The 13,226-nt window shown below is 36.0% G+C and overlaps 1 non-coding gene across 1 annotated transcript; it reads right to left on the reverse strand.

Annotated features, from left to right (window-relative positions):
* Nucleotides 1-11,621: 11,621 nt before the first annotated feature.
* On the reverse strand, nucleotides 11,622-11,692 carry TRNAG-UCC (transfer RNA glycine (anticodon UCC)). Its single transcript has one exon. It is a non-coding gene; the product is annotated as a tRNA-Gly (tRNA).
* Between the last annotated feature and the right edge of the window lie 1,534 nt (nucleotides 11,693-13,226).

A 13,226-nucleotide genomic window follows, 5' to 3' on the forward strand; every position in this document is an offset into this window, starting at 1 on the left:
TGGCTGTAATTCAACAAATACCCCAATTTGGCCAAAGTTCATTGACCCTAAATGACCTTTGACCTTGATCATGTGACCTGAAACTTGCACAGGATGTTCAGTAATACTTGATTACTATTATGTCCAAGTTTCATGAATCAGATCCATAAACTTTCAAAGTTATGATGGTAATTCAACAGATACCCCCAATTCGGCCAAAGTTCATTGACCCTAAATGACCTTTGACCTTGGTCATGTGACGTGAAACTCATGCAGGATGTTCAGTGATACTTGATTAACCTTATGTATAAGTTTCATGAACTAGGTCCATATATTTTCTAAGTTATGATGACATTTCAAAAACTTAACCTTAGGTTAAGATTTTGATGTTGATTCCCCCAACATGGTCTAAGTTCATTGACCCTAAATGACCTTTGACCTTGGTCATGTGACATGAAACTCAGGCAGGATGTTCAGTAATACTTGATTAACCTTATGGCCAAGTTTCATGAACTAGGTCCATATACTTTCTAAGTTATGCTGTCATTTCAAAAACTTAACCTCAGGTTAAGATTTGGTGTTGACGCCGCCGCCGCCGTCGCCGTCGGAAAAGCGGCGCCTATAGTCTCACTCTGCTATGCAGGTGAGACAAAAAGACAAAGATACAGACTAATATTAGTAGACCACTACTTACTTATGACTCTGCTAACAAATTGTCATACAAACGGGTATTATAATTATGGTTATTATCATTACTATTAATATATTAATATTATTTTTATCATTCACATATCCAAAAATTAAGTATTGTAAATAAAGAAGCATTCACGCTTTAAATTACACTCCTGAAAAATAAAAGGAGATGTTCTATCATAATTTACCAGTAAATGCAGTGATTGCCATGGAGGTAATATTAAGTCGTGGCAACTGACAAATAAGGCTATAAATAGTATGATTGTGTAGAACTGCTAAACAAAAAAAAATAAAGATACAGGCAAAAGGGTATTCAATATTAATTTAATTAAATGTATTTAAATTCTGGAAGGCTTAGCAATTATCCCAAAACAACATTAGGACTCACACATTAATTGATATATAGGAGCAATGAGCAAAAGTTGATTAATGTAGTTGTTAATGAACATGAAAAACATTCAAATGAGAAGAGAGAATAATCTAAACTCAGTATGGTACTGTACGGGAAATGTAATATTCTAAAAAGCAAATTAGGATTGAGCTGTAAAAATAAACATCCTGCATCCCGTACATTCATACACTCATTGAGCACTCAGTTTGGTAATTCACCTAGACTTCATGGATCACCAGTAATAAACAACTTTACAAGAATTATGAGACTTTTCAGTTTCATAGAATTCAATAAGTCAATGAGGTAAGGGATTGCACTTTCTCAAATCATAGGGGAAATGAGGTCTTACGGAATTTGAAAGGCTTACTATTGGCTCTCACATTATTTAGTATCAGTCCGTCATGCAAATCCATTGGACTAACTTTAGTGTGATAATCCAGATCGTACAAATTCAACCAAACTGAGCTCAGCATCACTCATTCAATGAACAAGGTAATGATATAACCTTGTTCTCTGTTACTGCTCCCTGTGAGGTGAAATACGGTTGGCAATGTTTGGCTTATTGTCTCTTGTTCTTGGGGACAAATTTACTTTTTGACACTGTCGGTTTCCATTACAAATCATCATATAACTTGGATCTCAAGTAAATTTAATCCTTTTATTTTTTCTAAATAAAAAATTGAGATTATTGAAAGACAATTTTTCTTGCAATTTTGCTTTTCACCAATAGAGGTCCTACACAAAAATATGCCCAAAATTCAAGTTTTTGAGCGCTCTGGTTAATACAAAAATGGTACCCATGTCACTGATGAAAAATCAATTTCAACTGTAAGGAAATTAATATTTTGGTTACGAAGGTGATATTTTAATGATTTTGTGTGTGTGTGTTGTATACTGCATACATGTAGGTCTACACTTAGATTCAGGCAGGGTGGTTGCAGTGAACAAGTACTCAGCATCAGCATCATCATTTAATTTGTGTTTTCTAAGTCTTCAATGAGGTCTCATGAATTTTATCCCCAAATTACATGAATTTATGATGTTTCAAAGTAGGGTCTACATTGCATCTTATGGGTCCTCACGCTAGATCTCTATCTTTACAAATTTCCCTCACTTGCTTCTCCCAAGCATGTCAAACTGTTAGTGTGAATATTCATGAGTAGGTCTATATGGTAGGGGGTCCTAAAGCTGCGCGGGTCCTAAAGCTACGCACCACTCATCGCGCATGCAGTTTTTATGGCAAATGCGCACTCTGTGTGTGGAACTGTGTGTCTGCAGAGTGACGAACGATTCCTATTCAATTTTTTCAAGAGGCTGCAGTAAATCTCTAAATGCAGAGAAAACCAACAACTGTTTGGAATTTTGGAGTTATATTCGCTTAAATTTCATTTTATGCTATAATAATATGAATATATTTTAGAAATTGAGGCACAGGATATACTATTTTTTTGCATGATAAATCGAGTGCGTAGCTTTAGGACCCCTTCTATATCGGGTGGCAAAATCAAGAGGTGTTCGGAAAACACGGCGGGATTTTCGTATAAGTGAGTTTTGCGATATTTTCTTCTTGGTTAATGATCTTTAGAATGTTTGCCACAAATTAGTGAAAGATATTTGTTGAAATATTAAAATTGGGATAGTTTTTATTGTTTGAAAACAAAGTGCGTAGCTTTAGGTCCCCCCATCATACATTGAGACCGTTTCACATTTGCATCAGATCTCGATGTATGGTCCTACTCACGAATATTCATGAATTGAGCTCCAATTTTCGCGCATGCACAGTTTGCGTTTGCGATGTTTTGGAATCGGCAGTGAATTAATACGTGTGACGAAAATGTTACTGGTTCTAAATCACTGATTTTGAGACTGATAGAAGCATAGAAAAGAAGTGAAACTTTGTGAAAAGTAAGATTAGATTTCATTGTTTTTAAAGATTGTGATGTTGCATGAATTTTATATTTTCCCCCCATAAAATCCCACCTTTGTCACTCAGAGTATCAGAGCAAGTTTTGTACCTTGATGTTCAGGTAGGTGTAGCGTAGTACAGCAGTAGTGAAGTGGTGTGGAGCCTACACGAACATCACTTGAGGTATGTGCAAATGAGCAAATTTAAAATCGTTGTATTCGTTGTTACATATAGTGTATACGCGAATGGAATCAGAGTCGCCAATCGAAACATGGCATGGGAATCTGATCTGCTCAATTTTCTGCACAAATGAGACGAAAACTAAGTAAAACTGATAAATATTTTTGCAGATACAATGCTTATAATATAGGAAATTAATGTGGTCGATAATGGGTAGTTCCATTAATGGCCAACCATAGTCCGGCATAGTCTATTCTAGCTTAGACAGGAATAACCGTCGTTTCTGGGGATTTATTCAACAATTTCTGACATTTTAGTTTTTACTAGTCCCCATTGTGAGTGAGCCAACGCAGTTCAGCGGAACGACCAAAATACAGTCTTATTACAGAGACTGAAGCTTTTGCCTTTGGTCCAATTCTAGTAAATCATCTTCTAAAGTTCTAGATCTAGGCCTATATCATGTCCCCCCGATGGCTCGGATAGGTGGAGCGGAGAGTAGCGGTAGTGAAATGTAGATTGTAGTGGAGCCTATACGATCTACGACTACGAACCATCGCCTGAGCCTACCCTCTGTGCAATGGGGGGGGGGGGGGGGGCTTAACTTAAGTACTGCAATCACCGTTTTTTTAGATCTGCACGGCCATAACGGCGACGCACCCCGACACTACAGTTCCGCGGAGCCGGAGACGGGCAGAGGCAGAGCGTGGGGCAGAGCGCTGCCGGGGAGCCAGCGGATAACTCGACGGACGACGTCGACGAGCTACGAAATAGCTCCACTGAGTCTGAGAGCTCAGTCTAAGAAGTTGAAACACAAACAAAAAAACAATAATTTGCATCCATATATTACATCATTCCTCATACTAAACTTCAAGATTTACCAAGTACCGGTACAGTGCGAAATAGGAAAACAACCTCACAAAGTCAAAGACAGTCTGACGTGACTGAGGGGCTGGGCGTCATTCGTCGCGTAGAGATGATCATTAAGAACGTACCGTACGCTGCCCAATCGTCGCTCAGTTTATGTTTTTTCCTTTATGTTTCATTCAATTAGCTATGATACCCTTACTTCTATATGTCAACTGAAAGAAAAAATACTGGAAAATTGTTTCATAGGATAATAATTATATGTCTTCAAAGCACCGATGTGTAATTCGCCGTTTTCGGCACCCTTGCGCCTGTCCCATTCGCCGCTCACCACTGCCCTAACTCCGCTCACTTAGCGCGCGCATTCATACAATGTAGTTTATAAGGCCTGATACTGTCTAACTCTTTTTTCTACCCTTTTTTCTTGCACTTCTGAGTGAGAAAGTGTGTAATTTTGTTGTGATTAAATGTATTCTTTACAAGTTTTATAGTACTATACACTGTATAAAATGTTCCTTTCGCCAAGTGCAATTATTTTTAGGGTCTCAAACTTTTCGTTACTGATCTACGCCTATATATCTTTTTTTTTTATCCTCCAAACTTTATTCCGTATTTTTTATAAAATACATATTTTCAAAAACCTTTCCCGACAAACTTTAAACTGATTTCAATTGTCTAATAATATAAATATGATTCTAATCCATTCATGAATTTTATGAGTTTATTATCATTATTTATTTTTTTCGGAAATGAAAAGTATATGAAATTGGAACAATTAATGTAATACAACATTAACAGAGTATAGATTGAGCACCCACTGGGTCAAATAAATTACTGTTGTCAATAAAGACCATGACCCTAACCAGTGCTATAATAAGGGTGCTTACATAAAATCGGAAGCGGATAAAAGAGTCAGCATGAACAAAAATGTTTAAGAACAATATATATAATAGAATAACATGCTTGATATAGTTAAGATAACTTAATTAACTTAAAATATCAATATTGATGAATTTACATTCTTATGAATAAAACGCTATAAAGCTCTTTTAGCACATTCGCCATTCAAAGTAATCATTTTCGCCACTCATCCAACTTGAGTGCCCCCCCCCCCTTGTCGTCCCTTCCGCTCATCGCCCCCTGATGCCATTGACCATTGATTTCCATTATTATTTTTTTATTATTAGAAATAATTATTTGCATCCTCTTTCAGGTTCTAATTCAAATTTGTTGCTTTTAACACTGTCTTGACTCATTATTTATCAAGTATGTATTCGCGTATCCCACTTTTTTGTTTACTTTTTCGTTTACTCTTTATTTATTCCCCTACTTTTTCTTGTCGTATTGATATTTTATGGGACTCTCACTGCATATTCTTTGGAGCCTTCAACCAACAAGCTTTGCTATTACTTTTAGCTCCCTCATATCCACATCTCTCATTTTCTTTCTTTGTCATTATTTTAGAACCAATTACAAGAATACATTCTAGTACTTTTTTCTCTTGTTATATTATGTATACATTTCATATTTTTACGATGTTTATTTATGCTTATCTATGAAAACTTGTATAATATTATTGCATGTATTGAATTGTTGATTTTTTGAAAATGTGAAATGTTGACGTGCATAAACCTTGAACCCTGAACTCCGATAATATTTTTGGGGGATTCCCTTATATTGACTTTCATTTAAAAAAAGCTCATCTTGAAAAACAACAATAAATATTTAATCACCTCGCTGGTTCAAGTTCATATTCGAACTCCCGTCAATAATAGGAGAGGGAAAAAGGCACTCAAGAAAATTCTATTTGTTCAAAATAAATTGGTCAATTTAAATCCTGTTCCGTTTTCAAACAAAACACAATTAAAAAAAGGAAATCTCCAGAAACATGACAAAGTTTCATCTATTCAAATCAATCAGGAAACTATTGACCGAGTTCAAAAGGCCTATATAGACCCATTAGTGGGATAATTTTTCTTATTTATTCATTTAAATTCTTTATTTTATTTAGATTTATAGATATGAATCAGATATAGGCATGCAGATAATGCATATAGGCCTAGCATAAAATATATGTATCATTAGGCTCATAAGTTATCACATATAGGCCTAATTACACATCTATTTGAGGTGACGTGTATAAAATCCTTGTTTCATTCCAATTAAATTATCCCTAAATTTCATACTCAGAGTAAATAATATTGGTAATCATCAAAATATGAATGCGCCACATAAAAAAAAACAGTATTACGATCGATAATAGCCTAGAAGACATGCCAGGGGCCGCGGAACCGGGGAGGGGCTTCACCCCAGAACAAAAAAAAAACTATATATCCCTATATCTCCAGCTTATCTGCCTGCTCCATGATAAATCGTTGACGACCGAGGGGCTTTTATTTGCCGTCACCCTCAGCTAAAGGGAGAGAGAGAGGGGGGGAAGAAATCGAAGGAGAAGTGAGAGAGGAAAATGTAAAAGAGTATAAAGAAGAAAAAATGGACGCGTCGCAAAAAAGACAACGCCGGGAAGCCAAAAATAATAAAATGAAAAAAAAAAGATTAAGAGGAAGGAAAATAAAAGGAAGAAGACAAGACGAAAATGAGAGTTGGGGGACCGACAAATACCTATACCCTTCATTTAGAACAAAATAACTATTCAGCCAGCGCTTCGCGTCCGCATTGCTCGTTTGTTTCATTATTCATGTCTTGTTTTCAAGTCATTCTCGGTCTGTAAGATAAAACATCATTACAGAAGTGCTTAAAATGTCTCGTTTTTTCTCTGAATCAGGGGCGGAAATCTCTCCCAAAAAGTAGGGGGGGGGGGCAAGGGGCTGGAAAATTTGACAAGCAAAAAAAAATTGTTCATGAATTCATATGACACTCGATCTCTTTTCGATCTCTTTTAAGACTTACTTTATTATTCATGCATTACAGTTATAATCTGCTCTAGCTAACATAATGAGCATAATAATATAGGCTGATCAATCGAGCTGATTTCTCTTAGAAAGTTGTACAAGCAAATATTACCACTATTTTTATTGAATGTTTCTTATGAGGTAGGCCTATACTGAATTATGACCTGAAATAAATTCAGACATTCCTACATTGTTTACATTCAATTTTCATCTCATATTAAATTCACGAGTTGAATTAGTAGAGTAATCAGGCGTTACCATGGCAACATACCATTACCATGCATTCAAATGAACTTATATCCATGCAGAACACTCTGTTGTTTTCGATATTTAATTCAAATGAGTTGGTCAAACCTATATAGATTTTGGCATTTTCATTGTCATTTTCCACCATTCATCTTTTCCCACCATAATGTTGATTTATGATGGCAATTCAATAAATGCCCCCAACGTACATGGCCAAAGTTCATTGACCTTAAATTACCTTTGACCGTGGCATGACCTGAAACTCACTATAGGATTTTCACTGACTCCCTTCTAAGTTTCATGATAGCTATAAAACCTGTAGGCCTATTTCAAACTTATGATTACATTTCACAAACTTTATCCTGTTTTAAGATTTCAATGTTTACGACGCCGCCCGCGCGGCGCCGTCGGAAAAAGCGGCGCCCTGTCTCGATCTGCAGGCAATCAAGATAATTGTATTTTTCTGCGGGAAAGATAAGCCGTTACCATGGCAATGGATCTTTTGCAAATACTTTGATGACTTGATAGGCCTATAGGCCTATCTAGAAATTGACTTTGGAAGGCTTAAGAATGATAGATTGGACCATTTAAATTGACAGGGTAATATGCCAAATAGGCTCAATATGTTATTTTTTTAAAACATATTAATCAGTTGCCATGGCAACGGCGGAAGGAGGCATTTATGAACCTGGCAACAAGCGGATTCATGTTCAGCACCATCAAAATAGAGGAAATGACACAAAAAATCAGATTCTAAAGAAAAGTCTACTTGAAAAATTATGAAAATTCCGTTTAGGCCCTATACTCTTACAATGATTATCATACTACAATCAGGGTGAGCGGAGTTAGGGCAGGCTGCTATCTCAAGGTATGCCCTCGCTAATTCATTCACACAACAAATATTCATTCTAGAAAAATTTCTCATGACGACATATCAGGACCTCCTGCACCTGCGACTCTCACATTTTCATTCATCATATAAGAATATAACATTTTTCACTGTTTTGGGGAGTTTTTAAAGTGATTGAAAAAAAACCGTAATTTGGTGCAGTTGCGGTACAGTTGATCGAAGTTCAAACAGTTATCGGGTTACTTTACATTTAAAGCAGTATTTCACGATGATTTATTAAGGGATTGATTTTATTTTTCCACACTTTGTTTTTTCATGTAATGGTCTCCTTTTGGGTGCTTAATTATGCGAGTATACTAAACAATAAGGAATTTGGGACGAATTTAAAATGATAATCATAATAAGCAGCGTGCGCATCGCGCTTGTTGAGGGTGAGCGAGAATTGGGCAGCGTACGGTACGCAGAGGGCGACAATACCGTTACCGTATATTTGGATGGTACGAGTTTGAGTTTTTAAAAAAAGAATGCGAATTTTTTTTATTTAGGCCATCTAATATTTTTGGGGGAAATGATCCAGCCCCGGATCCAGCATCTAGAGGCGGATCCAGGGGGCCGAGCCCATTTGTCTATGGCCGAGCCCCGCAGCAGCGCCCCTCCCAGTATTCTAAATAAAAAAAGGGAATTCAAAAGGAAATAAAAAAAGGGAATAAAAAGGGGGGGAAAGAGAGATAGCGAAATGGGGAGGAGAGGAGAAAAAAATATATATAATATGGGACGAAGAAAAGTGAATGAAATAGGAGAAGGAATAATTGGAAATAGTAAGTTAATAGATTTTTTTTTTTCGCGAGCGAAGATGTGATCTTCGCTCGCGCTCGATCACATCGCCTGTTGCATGGTTGAGTGATAACTGATATGATCATCTTCACAAGATGATAACATGAGGCTGAAAATCCCGTTTCAAATCAATAATTTACCTTCAATACACACAAACTTAAAAATCTTTTATGGGGGGGGGGGCTTCAGCCCAAAAGCCCCCCCCCCCCCCTTGCGCCTTCAGTGACTAACAAAGAGGATACATCTCACAATCAGATGGTGAGTCGATGCGCATTTCAGGAAAACTGCTTAGAGTATAGTCTTTTTTATAGTTGAAATAGGCATATTTTTATAGGCCTATAGAAAACCTAAGATGCATTTGAAACTCAAAATTGATCAGCAAAAGTCAGATTTTGCCGCCGATCGGGGAAAATGTGAAATAGAATATGCCCGGAGATTTTTTTTGCATTTTCTGATGTCTACTTGATTTCATGGGCGGAAATCCCAGGGGGGACAGGGGGGACGTGTCCCCCCCTACTCAAAATAGTAGGGGGGACAATATCAAATGTCCCCCCTACTATTTTTGGTCTTTTATGATGGTAAGAAATACATCATTCTAAATCGAAATAAAACATGTATTTTGGGACGAGTTGGGACGAGATGACCGTACCCTTGGGATGATAACCTTTTTTTTTTATTGTCACATTTCCCCGCCCCTTTCCCCATAGGCGGATCCAGGAGGCCGAGGCCCCCCCCCCCCTATTGGCGGAGCAAAAAAAGGGAAAGAAAGAAGGAAAAAGGAAAAAAAGAGGGAAAAGAGAGGAGAAAAAGAAGAGAAGGATGACGAGTGCATAAAATAAGATGAGGGGAAGACTTGGAAAATAAAAATAAAAAATTTTCGCTCGCGCTTCGCGCTCCCATTGCCTGTTAGGTGATTTACATATCTTGTTCAATATGGAGCTCAAATATCAAGTTTGGAAGTCAATATACAAAACATATTTCACCTCGAAAATCGAACTTTCATTATTTTGTGTGATTTACAAATTGATTTTTAAAAGTGCTATGTAAAAATGTCAGTTTTATGGTCTGAATAATTTTATCAACATTTGCTGCTTGCGCTGCGCGCTCGCAAATTTTGATACATCAGGTACCTATTATTTTCGTGTATTCCATAAAGTTTTTAAAATATCCCTTTTCATGTCTGATTTTCAAGACGTATCAGCTAGCGCTGCACGCTGGCATTTTGATTGGCGAGTTATGTATGTTTCAATATTGATTATACAACAAACTACTTAAAATCCCCTTTTCATGATATTTTATCAAAAATTTTAGCTCGCGATTTGCGCTGGCATTAATGGTTAAAAATATATTAACTGATGCATCCTATTCATAATTACAAAAGTGAAATGTCCAGTTTTTATGCCATAATATCATCAGATTTCGCGCCCTCATTAGGCATCAATAAATATGATATTAATTTAATAATTAAATTGTCACTTTTGTTTCATCTCGCGCTTAGCAAGAGGAATAGGAAGATAGTCATCATTTTCATGACATGTCGTAAGGATGTCCTGGTCCTTGTCAAAACTCAAAGTAATAATAATGAAAATTTTAGCTCTTTTTTTTAAGTGCGATCCATATCCACCTTACAATTTTCCTACACAGTGCTTGAAATATAAAACTGTAATTGACTCTTTTTTCAGATCGGAATATCAAAGTTTCATGATTTTCATGATTAAAGATGTATTTAAAATGCCTAGATTATGGGTCTAAATATGAAACACGCGCGCGCATGTTTATTCAAATAATCAACTTGTTCTCTATTTAAATCATTATCCAGTTTCAGATCACAATATCAAAAATTTTCTGCTCGCGCTTTGTGCTCGCATTATTAATGTAGGAAAACCCCCTATTACTCATCCTTTTCATGATTTACAAAACATTGATTTTGATTGATTTATTTTATTTAAACACGGTCAAAAGCCCTCGATCAGCCTATGGCTGTTTACATATAACATGAACAGAGTGGCCCATTTTTAGGTCTAAATCTCGATTTTTTTTTCTGCTCGCGCTTCGCGCTCACATCAATTTTTGAATTATATAGCTATCCTGTTCACGATTACAAAAAAATTGCCATTCTTTCTTTAGAAATTTTCAGCTCGCGCTTCGCGCTCGCATTTTTTGATTGTTGAAATATGTAACGCCTTCATGGCTAAGTGCAAGCAGTCCTTAACAGGTACCTTTTCAACAGGTACCAGTTCAAAACTTATATAAAAAATTTCTGCTCGCGCTTTGCGCTCGCATTATTAATACTAATCCTTTTCATGATTTACAAAACATGAATAGAGTGTCTCGTTCAGTAAATATCATAGGACTAAATCTCGAAATTTTCCGCTCGCGCTTCGCGCTCGCATCAATTGTCTACTTATATACCTATTCTACTTGAGTTACAAAAAGTGCTTAGAATTTCCATTCTTTATGTAAAAATGTCAAAAAAATCAGCTCGCGCTTCGCGCTCGCATTATTTGATTGTTAAATGCTATCTGCACGCAGTCTTTAACAGGTATCTTTTCCATCAGTTCATTTCTTGGCAAGACGTTGCTTTCGAGATTGTATTATAGGCAAGTTTTCAGCCGTTCAGCAGGCCTTCATCAGGCCCAACATAGTAACAAAGAGAACAAAACACATGCAAATAACTGAAGGTCATGTTAACAATTGTAGGCGTAGCTTAAATCAAGGTTCCCCAGAGCTATCTGTCCTTTGGAAAAATTGGTAATGTCGAAAAAATGTCTCTGCCGGGAATCGAACCCGGGCCCCAGCTTGGAACGCTGGTGCCTTAACCACTAGACCACAGAGGCGGGTTATTGGCAAGGGCGACCCCGATCCGATTGACCGTCAGATAAACAAATTTTCGACAACTGTACATACCAACTATAATTTCCTTTGTCGGGTGTTAGGTGGGTTTTGAATGAAAAGCCGCCATATGCCTCAGCTGGATCAAAGTTATTGCTTAGATACAGTACACGTATGGGAGAAATTATACTAATGTGAGAAATTATATTTACAACAGCTTTGGCAACTCTTTATTTCAAATATTTTGTGAAAGAAATGGATGAGAGAACAATGGTAGGCGTAGCTTGAATCAAGGTTCCCCAGAGCTATCTGCCCTTTGGAAAAATTGGTTGGATGAGGTCTGAATTGAAAAGCTGCAAAACGAGCAGAAATGGTCATGAAGGGTCAATACAAAACATGATTCTTTTGTCTGTGTCAAGAGAGATGAAAATCCATTCAAATCAAGCCCCTGCTTCTTCATTTTTTATGTTTTGTTGTGGTTAATGTAGTGATGCATGGTTATGTGAGATAACATGGTTTGAAATACCCATGTATGTTGTTTGTTATGCGTTTGCTTGTGCAGAGGTGTGTTTGATTCCATGTTAATGTTGATGTTAAGGTGCATGAAACAAAAGAAACCGCTGAGAAACTCACTCATTACCACGAAAAAAAGAACAGCAACTTTTGAATTTTGACCTTGCCCCACATTTCAAGGCACTGCACCTCCATGTGAACCATAATCATATCATGTAGGGTATATCATTTTAAAGAAAATTAAATGATCCATTCATTGATATTTACTAAAAACCAAGAAAGGATTATCGATCAAAGTCAAAAGAAACCGCAGAGAAACTCACTCATCACCACGAAAAAAAGAACAGTGACTTCCAATAATGTGTCATTTTGCAACTTTTGAATTTTGACCTTGCCCCACATTTGAGGCACTGCACCTCCATGTGAACCATAATCATATCATGTAGGGTATCATTTTAAAGAAAATGAAATGATCTATTTATCAATATTAATTACACATTGATATTTACTAAAACCGAAAAGGGATTATCGATCAAAATCAGATTTTCAAATTTTTTTTGGAGGAGTTTATATATATATATATATATATATATAATATATATATATATATATATATATATATATATATATATATATATATATATATATATATATATATATATATACATATATATATATATATATACATACATATATATATATATATATATATATATATACATATATATATATATATATATATACATACATATATACATACATATACATTCTTCAAATTTCACTGACAAAAAATGATCAAATCATGATGAAACATGAAAAGGATCAGAATTTTAGATAATGAAAGCCCCGGATGAAAGCATATAATCTCAGCTCTCCGAAAAATAAGGAATAATTAAGTTGATTAATTATCACTGTTCAAGGGGTTCAAGCATTCAGTGTTTTATAGACTTTGATTATCCCACTTCATAATTTATGACTTCTATTAAGTTCTATATATATACATGAAGAGTTTGATTGCAAAATAGG

This window comes from Lytechinus pictus, chromosome 2, assembly GCF_037042905.1.
Source record: "Lytechinus pictus isolate F3 Inbred chromosome 2, Lp3.0, whole genome shotgun sequence".
Lineage (NCBI taxonomy): Eukaryota > Metazoa > Echinodermata > Echinoidea > Temnopleuroida > Toxopneustidae > Lytechinus > Lytechinus pictus.